Source organism: Bos grunniens, chromosome 26 (genome assembly GCF_055505025.1).
Source record: "Bos grunniens cultivar Pamir isolate PY7600 chromosome 26, Bosgru_T2T1.0, whole genome shotgun sequence".
NCBI classification, from domain to species: domain Eukaryota; kingdom Metazoa; phylum Chordata; class Mammalia; order Artiodactyla; family Bovidae; genus Bos; species Bos grunniens.
The window spans coordinates 51935284-51946283 of record NC_141190.1 but is presented as its reverse complement, the minus strand read 5'-3'; the positions used below and the strand labels follow the sequence as shown (position 1 = coordinate 51946283).

At 45.3% G+C, this 11000-nt stretch overlaps 1 pseudogene; it reads left to right on the top strand.

Annotated features, from left to right (window-relative positions):
- The first annotated feature begins 920 nt into the window (after positions 1–920).
- On the top strand, positions 921–9808 carry LOC147344616 (small ribosomal subunit protein uS2 pseudogene; annotated as a pseudogene).
- The last annotated feature ends 1192 nt before the right edge of the window (positions 9809–11000 follow it).

Below are 11000 nucleotides of genomic sequence, written 5' to 3'. Positions count from 1 at the left end.
TCTCCAGGCAAGAACACTGGAGTGGGTTGCCATTTGAAAAATGAAAGTGAAGTCTCTCAGTTGTGTCCGACTCTTAGCAACCCCATGGACCGCAGCCTACACGGCTCCTCCATCCATGGGATTTTCCAGGCAAGAGTACTGGAGTGGGGTGCCATTGCCTTCTCCAAAATAAGCTATACGCCCTATTAAAATAAAATAAAATTCAACTGACTAAAATTTTAAAATCTTAGTGCCTTTATTTAAAGATTTATGAATCAGGCAGCATCCAACTTAGCAGTTAGAAACTCTGAGGAGTTGCACAAAATAAAAGACTTTTATAGGCATAAGGGATCGGGAACAAGGAAGTTGTACTGGGCAAAGAATCCCAGTGGTTACTGCGAGGTTACTTTCCACTAGAGGCTGGAAAGCTTTCTCAGGCAGATGACTTAACTAAGGATAATCAGAAGATTCCTGGTTGACTGGTTCAAGATTTCATTTCTGGAAGAGCCAAAACTGCATTTAAGTCTATTTTGCTAGTATGGTACCTAACTAAGCAACTCCTTTGGGGCTGTTGTCTTGTTTTTAACAGTCCCCTGGGGGCAGCAACAAGGCTTACCATTGCTGGTTCTTCCCCAAATGCTGAGAGCACATGTGCTCTGTGCCAGGCCTGGGCTGAGGGCAGGGATCCAGCCACAACACCTCACAGTCCTTGACATTCAAGAGGAGAGTAAGACAGAAAACCACCACACTTTAAAAAGAAACGATCCTGCTGCTCCCACAGAGCTGACGCTGTGGAGCGAGACAAGGAATAAACAGAACAGCTTGTAGAAGAATAAGCTCCATGGAGTGAAGGGCAGGACACAACACAGCGGGAAGCGGGGGCTAGGGCGGGGGGGGGGGGGGGGGGCAGGGAGGAGAGGAGTCCCCGGGCCTGAGGACGGATGGGTGATGAGCCCCAGCGGGTGCAGACAGGGCCGGCCCTGGTGCCGTGAAGGACCGAGGTGGTAAGGGCAGGAGACATGGGGGAGGTGTCACTGCAGATGCACACGGGGACGTGTCTCTGAGGAGGTGACATTTACGCTGCGCTCCGGGCCACTGTCCCCTTCCCTTGTCACCCAGAGGCAGACACCGAGGATGGCCGCTAACATCACGCGCACCAGCCAGTCCTGAGCCTGCGCACCCAGCCCACTGTTCCCTCCTGAGGAGTCACAGTCAAGGCCCCTGTGCTGAGTTCCCCTCCCTCCCTCTCGGACAAGTCCAGTCCCTTCCCATGTGGCCCAATGGCATGGCCTGTCCCTCCTCTTGAGAACTCTAAGTCATCAACTCTCTTTTCGAGGACAGTTGTCTCCTGATCTGTTTGCCTTATTATGCGTCCAATTTCCTATTAATACACTATATTTTAAATTAGCCAAGAATGACAGCACACTCTGTAGATACAGAGTGTCTTAACTGAGCACACTCAATTAAGTGTGGACAAATGGAGCATGAATTATGACACTTCCTGCAATGTCCTCAATCAGTTTAATGTTTGATTGTGTGTTAAGCATGTGTTCTGTTTTCCCACCTGGTTAGTTTCCTCTGGGTCAGCTATGCTTTCTTTCACCAACTGTTTCTCCTGACAAAATTACTTGCAAGCACAACTGAAATTCAGAATATGCTCAAATTGTTCCCTACAGGGCAGGCATCTTAGAGCAAAACTTTACTGCAGTGCTGACAAGGTGTCCTGTCTTTCTCCAAGTTGGCTGAGAACGAGCAGAGTAGGACTTGTGTGGTTAGTCCCTCTGTTGTGCCCAGCTCCTTGTGACCCGTCCTTTGAGAGGAGCCTGGCAGGTTACAAGCCCTGGAGTCCCAAAGAGTTGGACACGACTGAGCAACTATATATGCTTCCAGATTCTTTCCCGTTACAGGTCGTCACAAGATACTGAGTATAGCTCCCTCACTACACAGCAGCTCCTTGTGTCACCTGGTGTACATACAGCAGGGTGTGTGTACTGACCCCAAACTCCTGGCTCACCTCTCCCCACACCCACGTGTCCTCTTTGGTAACCATAAGCATGTTTTCTATGTCTGTGACTCTACCTCTGCTTTGTAAATAAGTTCATCTGTATCATTCTTCAATATTCCACATACGTGATGCCATACAATGCTTGTCTCTTTCTGTCTGACTTACTTCACTTAAAGTGAAATCACCATGTTCATCCATGTTGCTGCAAATGGCATTATTTCATCTGATTTTATGACTGAGTAATTTTCCGTTGTATATATATTCCACATCTTCTGGAGCAAGCACTTCTTAGACTGTACAGCTTGACTTCCTTTTAAGGAACAAAAATCGTGAGTAAACCTAAGGTTTTTTAGAAATGGAGAACTTCTCTGCAATGATTTATATATCATTAATTAGCATTTAATAGATTAGGAGACCAAGAATAGTAGGTAAAATTGGTGTGTGGTCTTGTTTTATGTCACTTATGTCAAGTTCTCATCCTGCTGCTGCTGTTAAGTTGCTTCGACTGTGTGACCCCTTAGACAGCAGCCCACCAGGCTCCCCTGCCCCTGGGATTCTCCAGGCAAGAACACTGAAGGGGGTTGCCATTTCCTTCTCCAATGCATGAAAGTGAAAAGTGAAAGTGAAGTTGCTCAGTCCTGTCCGACTCCTATCAGGGTTAAATTATGTTCACAAAATACAGATTTCTTCTGTTCGTCTATTCTTGATTCTCTAAAATTATGTGGTACTTTTGTAGTCAGTCGTTCTTTGCTTGCATCGCCTTCACATGATTTTCAGAAGTAATTCTTGTAAAAATTTATTGTATAGCCTTCCTTGCTTATTTTTCTTTTGTTATAGCTGCTTTAAATATTGGTCTTGAGAATTCATATTTTTCCAGAAAATAGTCAATTTCTTGAATATTCTAGAATATTAGCAGTGTATATAAAGGGGGTTATATTCATTTTGTGGGTGGGTATGAGATAATATGAAATATACATCGGACTTGTTATCTGACACAGGACCCCTAAACGTCTTGAAGTTTCCTGGGCAATAGAAATGTGTTTTGGTTTGTTTTCCTGTATTTTTTTCTGAAAGTGTTAATTTTGCTTTTTCCTGGTAGGAAATGATTACCTTCATAACTGACACCTTTGAGGATTATTGCTAAGGTTTGTTAGTACAATTCTATGTGCCCTTTATTTTAAGGCTTGTGATTAGTTTCATCTCTCTCTCTCTCTTGTTTTAGTTTCAGCTCTAATACATGCATTTTCTGTCTCAGTTGAATGCACCACATATTCAGGGAGGTTTCTTCACTCTGGCTGCTGAGGATTCTCAGCCCCACATGAATGTTGGACACTTTTCAATCCATTCAGTTTAGTTCACTTCAGTCGCTCAGTCATGTCCGACTCTTTGCAACCCCATGAACCACAGCATGCCAGGGTTCCCTGTCCATTACCAACTTCTTGAGTTCACCCAAACTCATGTTCATTGAATCGGTGATGCCATCCAACCATCTCATCCTCTGTTGTCCCCTTCTCCTCCTGCCTTCAATCTTTCCAAGCATCAGGGTCTTTTCTACTAGTCAGCTCTTCAAATCAGGTGGCCAAAGCATTGGAGTTTCAGCTTCAGCATCAGTCCTTCCAATGAACACCCAAGACTGATCTCCTTTAGGATTGACTGGTTGGATCTCTTTGCTGTCCAAGGGACTCTCAAGCATCTTATCCAACACCACAGTCCAAAAGCATCAATTCTTCTGCGCTAAGCCTTCTTTATAGTCCAACTCTCACATCCATGCAGGACTACTGGAAAAACCATAGTTTTGACTAGAAGGACTTTGGTTGGCAAAGTACCGTCTCTGCTTTTTAATATGCTGTCTAGGTTGATCATAAATTTCCTTCCAAGGAGTAAGCATCTTTTCATTTCATGGTTGCAATCGCCATCTGAGGTAATTTGGGAGTCCCCCAAAATAAAGTCAACCACTGTTTCCACTGTTTCCCCATCTATTTGTTGAGCTATTTCAAATCCTAAAAGATGATGCTGTGAAAGTGCTGCACTCAATATGCCAGCAAATTTGGAAAACTCAGCAGTGGCCACAGGACTGGAAAAGGTCAGTTTTCATTCCAATCCCAAAGAATTCTCAAACTACCACACAATTGCACTCATCTCACACACTAGTAAAGTAATCCTCAAAATTCTCCAAGCCAGGCTTCAGCAATACGTGAACTGTGAACTTCCAGATGTTCAAGGTAATTTTAGAAAAGGCAGAGAAACCAGAGTCAAATTGCCAACATCCACTGGATCATCAAAAAAGCAAGAGAGTTCCAGAAAAACATCTATTTCTGCTTTATTGACTATGCCAAAGCCTTTGACTGCATGGATCACAACAAACTGTGGAAAATTCTGAAAGAGATGGGAATACCAGACCACCTGACCTGCCTCTTGAGAAATCTGTATGCAAGTCAGGAAGCAACAGTTAGAACTGGACATGGAACAACAGACTGGTTCCAAATAGGAAAAGGAGTACATCAAGGCTGTATATTGTCACCCTGCTTATTTAACTTATATGCAGAGTACATCATGAGAAATGCTGGGCTGGAGGAAGCACAAGCTGGAATCAAGATTGCTGGGAGAAATATCAACAACCTCAGATATTCAGATGCGAAGAGGAACTAGAGCCTCTTGATAAAAGTGAAAGAGGAGAGTGAAAAAGTTGGCTTAAAGCTCAACATTCAGAAAACTAAGATCATGGCATCCAGTCCCACTCAATGCATAGGTCTCCAGTCATCATTCTTTCCTCAAAAGTTGTTCCTGCCCAGCCTTGTGGAATTTCACCTGTGTGTGATCAGATGATAGAAACCCAGCGGGCTCATTAGGCACTTGGAATAATTCTTTCAGTCTGAGTAGCTATCTCTTTTCCATCCCCTGCCCAACACATATCACCTTCTGCACCTCCCTGGCTAACATCTGTTCTCAGATCAGGGCTTTTCTGGGCTGCATCTGGGTTCCCCTCCCTGTACCTGCAGCATGGAAATTGCCTGAAGGCAGACAGCCAGGAGTCTTCAGATGGATTTGTGTATCCGTCTTCACTCTAGGAACTTAGTCCTGTGTGGCCTGCTGTCCAGGGTCTGGAAACAGTTGTTTCCAGTATTTTGTTCAGCTTTCTAATTACCAGTGCCAGGTGAGGAAGTTCAGATACTGTTCCTCTTAAAGCTGGAAGTGGAAGTCACATTTTATTTTTACAGACACTCTTTGAATCAGTAATTCTAAATCAGTTAACCATATATGTTTGAAAGTATCTTTTGCTTCATTTTCTCTGTTTTGCTCTTGCAAATGTAAAAACAAAACCAAATGTCAAGAGACACACTAAAACAGGTTTTGTTTTCCATTTTTCCTGGTTGAACTTTATGCCAACAAATCCTAGGTAAGGACTTAGGAAGCTGCAGTAAGTCAAGGCACCAGCAAGATCACAGGATCTGCAATCAACAGGGATCTTAATGGTACCAGAGAGCCTTTTTTTGCCATGTCATAGGAGGTGGATGCAGTAGTTGAGGGGCTAGAGGGATCCCAGGACCTTAATGACACCAGTGAGCCAACTAAAATACAGGAGGCTGAGGCCAGGTACAGCACATTTGGCCAATGTGAGCTGAAACATATTTAATTCTGAATTTCCGGAACAATTACCTCAAACAAAATGTTCACCTTCTTCTGATATTCACATAGAAAGATTGCACAGAATCTTTTGCCTCAAAATTCTACTTCCATGGAAGAAAGCCACCAGGAAGATTGCTTGGAGAATTTAAGAGATGTGTGGTTTTTAGGTGGAGAAAGAGGAAGTGAGTAAATGGCACATGTGGTTCAGAAACAGGAAGGGGTCTGTGCAAACCCAGCAGGCTCTCTTTGGTGGAAGGCAGGCCGTGCACTCACTGCTCCTTCCCCCTTTTGCTGAGGTCACTTTTATCATGTTTTAGGTAGCTCCAATGAAAACTTCAAGTACAGGAGCTTCCCTGGTGGTCCAGCGGTTAAGAATCTACCTTGCAGTGCAGGGGACACCGGTTCGATCTCTGGTCCCCAGAAGATCCCACATGCCACAGAGAAATTAAGTCTGTACACAGCTAATACTGAGCCCAGGCCTTCTAGAGCCCAGCGCTCCAGAGCAAGAGAAGCCACCAAAGTGGGAAGCCCAATCACCCAACTAGAGCACAGGCCCTGCTTGCTACAAGTAGAGAGAGCCTGCATACAGCAAAGATGACCCAGTGCAGCCAAAAAGAAATAAAATTATATGTAAACAAAAACCCCTTCAAGTACAGTGACTCTCAATGGCTCAAGTAACTCCTGCTCTACATTCTCAGCACACCGGCATTTGGGGTCTACAGGAACCCCCTCCACCCGTGAAGGCCCAGAGTCTCCATCGACCATGTGTCTCCACCACTGTGCTGTGCCATCTCCCCGTCCTCCTCTGCACAGAACTGCTTCTGATGGTGTCACTCTTTAGGCAGGGGAGTCATTCTTGTGAATCATCTAAGAATTAATATCTCACCTGCAATTTTATTTCTATATTCCTTAAAAGGAGTTCCTTAAAACCCCAATTGTATTCCTTAAAAGAGTGTTTTAACAAAATCTTGACTTTAACACCTATGTTTTTATCAACTTTCATGTCTCCTTCATTGTGTCCTGTGCTCTGGCTCAGCCTCTCTCTTGGCCTCTGCTCTTGGCCTCTCAGGAAACAGCGTACAGGATGTATTAGTTGTATCCACCCTCCCCTCTCACTGGCTCTTTTCCATCCTCCCTCATCTCTGTGACATGTGTAACTCTGTGCACATCACTATCACCGTGACACCCTCCCTCCCTCGGGAAGCCTGTTATCACCTTCTTGCTCCTTTCTCTGCTGCCCCGTGTGTGTCCCTGCCTGACACTCACAGCAGCCTCACAGCAGGCGCTCTCCCTCACTCTTCTCTCCAGAGCTCCTGCTGGAATTTCTGGACACCATCTCCCAAGTATTTACCTCTGACTCTGACTTCTCCTTCCCTGGTGGGCCCTGTAGCATCTTCCCCTGAGTGAAGACCACAGATAAAACCTAAATTCTCCTTCTTCCCCAGCTACCTTAGACTCCCCTGTGGATGTCTCCTTCTCATCCAGGCTCAGTGATTCAATATCATCCATGAACCATTTTTCTATACTCAACCATCTGGCCATATTGATACCGTCTCCAAGGGAGTGCGTGGAGCAATGATGGGCAATGTTGAGATGGCAGGTAGAGACCAGGCCAGGCAATGAGGGCATGAGAATGAAGGTCAGTGCTAAGAAGAGGAGCAGATTATAGAGAAGTCACAAGGATAGAAGAGGTTGGAGAATGTATCTAAAAACAGATCAGGGAGAAATCTGAGAGAGGAGAGGTTGAGTCTTAAGGAAAGAGAAATGATCATTGCATAGCTCCTCGGGGTGGGGGGTGGGGATGGGGTGGGAATCCAGCAACGTGCTAGTTTACCAGCAACATCCTATCAGATGCTATAGTTCAGCTGGAAATACTTCAGGCTACAAATCCATTAGATTTGTAGAAATTCCTAATGTATTAGAAATTGATACATTTTCCTGCAATGGAATAAATTAGGCTAAGGTTATGCATTACATTGTTTTTTGTGATGTCAAGATGTCATTTTATATTAGTGTTTTTACAATGTGGACCAGTAAAGCGTATTATAATACATCATCTATTCAGTGGACTGATTTGTGGGAAATAGTGTCCCAAGAGAGGATATTCCCCAAGATATTGTCAGCTGAATATAAGCAAGATACCATAAAACATTGTGCACAGTATGCGACCATGTATGGTTTTAAATGTGGTTGTGCTCAGTCACTCAGTCATGTCCCACACTTTGTGACATTATGGACTGTAGCCCATTGGGATCCTCTGCCCATGGCGATTCTCCAGGCAGGGATACTAGAGTGGGTTGCCATTTCCTGTTCCAGACAATCTTCCAGACCCAGGGATTGAATCTGAGTCCCTTATGTCTCCTGCATAGGGAGGTGGGTTCTTTACCACCAGCACCACATGTGGAGTGAAGAAGAAATAGATATTCATAGTTGCTTGTGTATCCATAAAATGACATTCTGGGCCTTCTCTCTTGATCCAGGGGCTAAGACTCTGCATTCTCATTGTAGGGGCCTGAGTTCAATCCCTTGTCAGGAAACTAGAACCCACATGCCACAGCTAAGAGTTCCCATGGAAAAGGTCCCCCAGGCACAGCCAAATATATACTTAGGAAAAAAAAAATACACCTCCAGAAGCTATTCCTGAGAAACAAAACACACGGCTGACTGTGGAAGCAGCAGGGCCTTGACAAGAAGGGAGAGGGTAGGAAGAACAATGGAATATGAAGTATTTTTAGGTTCTTGAACCTTGTACATGTATTACAAGTTTCTCAGAAAAGCCAAGACATTACAAAAAATTTTAAACCTCTAAAGAATAAAACTCACAGCTTTATTTCTACAAACTGAATGAAAGTCAAGTTTGTTTTATCAGATTATCTGGCTTCTCTAACATATCTTCTCAGGCTTTTCCCACGCCACCCAGACAGTGGTCCATACAGCACTGTCTGGATTCTTGTCATAACTTGAAGTGAATCTTTTACACTATCCTGGGTCCTTGCTGTCCGGCAAATGAAGGACGACGTCATCACCTTCCTTGCAGCAGGGGCCCTCTTAGGTAGCACCAACCTTTACTTCCCAATGGAGCAGTGTATCTACAGAAGGAAAAGTGACGGCGTCTACACTAGGAATCCGAAGAGAACCTGGGAGAAGCTTCTGTAGGAAGCTCATGCCATCGTTGCCACTGAAAACCCAGCTGCTGTCCCTGCTGCATCCTCCAGGAACCCTCGCCAGCGAGCTGAGCTGCAGTTTGCTGCCGCTGCTCCTCTGTTCGGCCGCTTCGCTCCTGGAGCCTCCACTAACCAGACCCAGGCAGCTTCCAGGAGCCAAGACTCCTGGTGGTTACGAGCCCAGGGCTGACCGCCGGCCTCTCCCAGAGGCATGTATGTGAACTTCTTATCATCGGTCTGTGTGACACGGACTCTCCTCTGCACTCTGGAGACCACCCATTCCCGGCAACCAGGGAGCTCAGTCGGTGGGTCTGACTTGACGGATGCTCACCTGGGAAATTCTGCCCAGCGCACCGTTTCCTGTGAACACTCTTGGGAGGTCGTGCCTGATCTCTACATCTGCAGATTCTGAAGAGATTAAAAGGGAAGAGCAGGTGGCAGCTGAGCAAGCTCTGACCAAGGAGGACTCACCGTGAATGGGTCACTTCAGCAGCTCAGTGCAACGCTACGGGATCTGAGGTGCTGGCCTAGTCCACAGGCAGGCAGCGAGCTCACTGCCTACTCCGCAGATCCCCCTGAAGGCTGGCTGCAGCGCCCACTGCTCAGGCCACTGGACACCCCACTGAAGCACTGCGTGGGCTTCAGCTGTTCTTTCACAGGCTCTTCTCTTGGGTGGGGGCTGTGCTGGGTCTTTGCTGCTGCACAGGCTTGCTCTGGTTGCCGTGAGCGGGGCGCACTCTGGTTGTGGTGCCTGGCCTTCTCGTTGCAGCAGCTTCTCTTGCTATGGAGCATGGGCCCCAGGGCCCCCAGGCTTCAGTGGTGGCAGAGCATGGGCTCAGGATCTGGGGCCCCCGGGCTGTGGAGCACAGGCTCGATGGTTGTGGTTCACAGGCTTAGTTCCTCTGAGGCACGTGGGATCTTCCTGGACCAGGGATTGAACTCATGTCTCCTGCATTGGCAGGATTCTTTACCATGAGCCATTATGGAAACCCCACAAGCTCTTAAAATGGAAATTGGTTGACAGAAAATAAGCAGTTTCTAAATAAATAAATATGTCTACTCATGAGAATGTTCTGTGACTTTTGCTTTTTTCCTTTCACATAAGAGGAAAATTTCCTAATTCATTATTCATCATGTTCTTCCCTCAAACAACGTTTGCAACTGCTAATTCTATTAGCTAAGCTTGATCCAATTTTTAAAATACTTTTCTCCCACTCTCCCCTATGCACTGTACATTCTTTATCAATTGAGATAATATTTTATCATTGTTCAGTCACTTAGTCATGTCCAACTCTTTATGACCCCATGGACTGCAACACACCAGGCTACCCTGTCCTTCACCATCTCCCAGAGATTATATTTATATACTTCATATGGATAGGAGGATAATCATTTGACTTCATCCTTGAATTATTTCTCTGAATCTGACATACTAATATGCTAGTAAGATATAAGACACTTGACTGACTTCAGCATAATAAAAAATAATAGAATCAGGTGACCATATCTGAAGACTGATTATAAAAGCAGCAGCCATGTTGATGAGGAGCAGTGACACACGGGGGGACATTTTATGTGGTGAGAGAGGGGCGCTGGCCTCAGGGATTTAAAGGGCTGCTTGGAAACAGATGAACTCGGCTCAGTGGATGGACGTCCTGGGAGTCACTTCCCAGAGACACATAAGACAGAGTCCTGAGCATCCTGAGTGCCCACAAGGTGGTCTGAAGCGGTGGCCAGGGCACCCCTCTGCGTATCAGTGGAGATGGTAGCTGTATTATGTGTCTGTACGAGTCTGTACAAGGTGACCCTGCATGCAGAAAAGCAAATTTGACTAAATGGCCTCAGCTCCAATAGTAAGATCTTTTCTTAAATCAATTTCTTTCTCCTCTCAGCTTCTCCATGTGAAAGGAGTTACTCTTCATGAGACCCATTCTCTTTTAATTCCCTTCTTCAAAGCCTCAAATTTTGTAGCTTTTTTTCAGTAAGTGTCTTTCCGTGTTTATTCCTCAAACACGATAATCAAGAGTAAAATTTTCTTATTGGACTTTAAAGATAAACAAATACTTTTAAAATCGGACGTTCCAAAAGTTCTAAATTCATTCATGTTCTCACTTTAGTATCTTCAATCCTAAGCCTGTAATGAGCGTTTTTTTCCTGATTCAAACACAACTCTGGGGCGTGGGCGGGGGCGGGAATTGGTGGCGGGAATCCACAGACACCTGGAC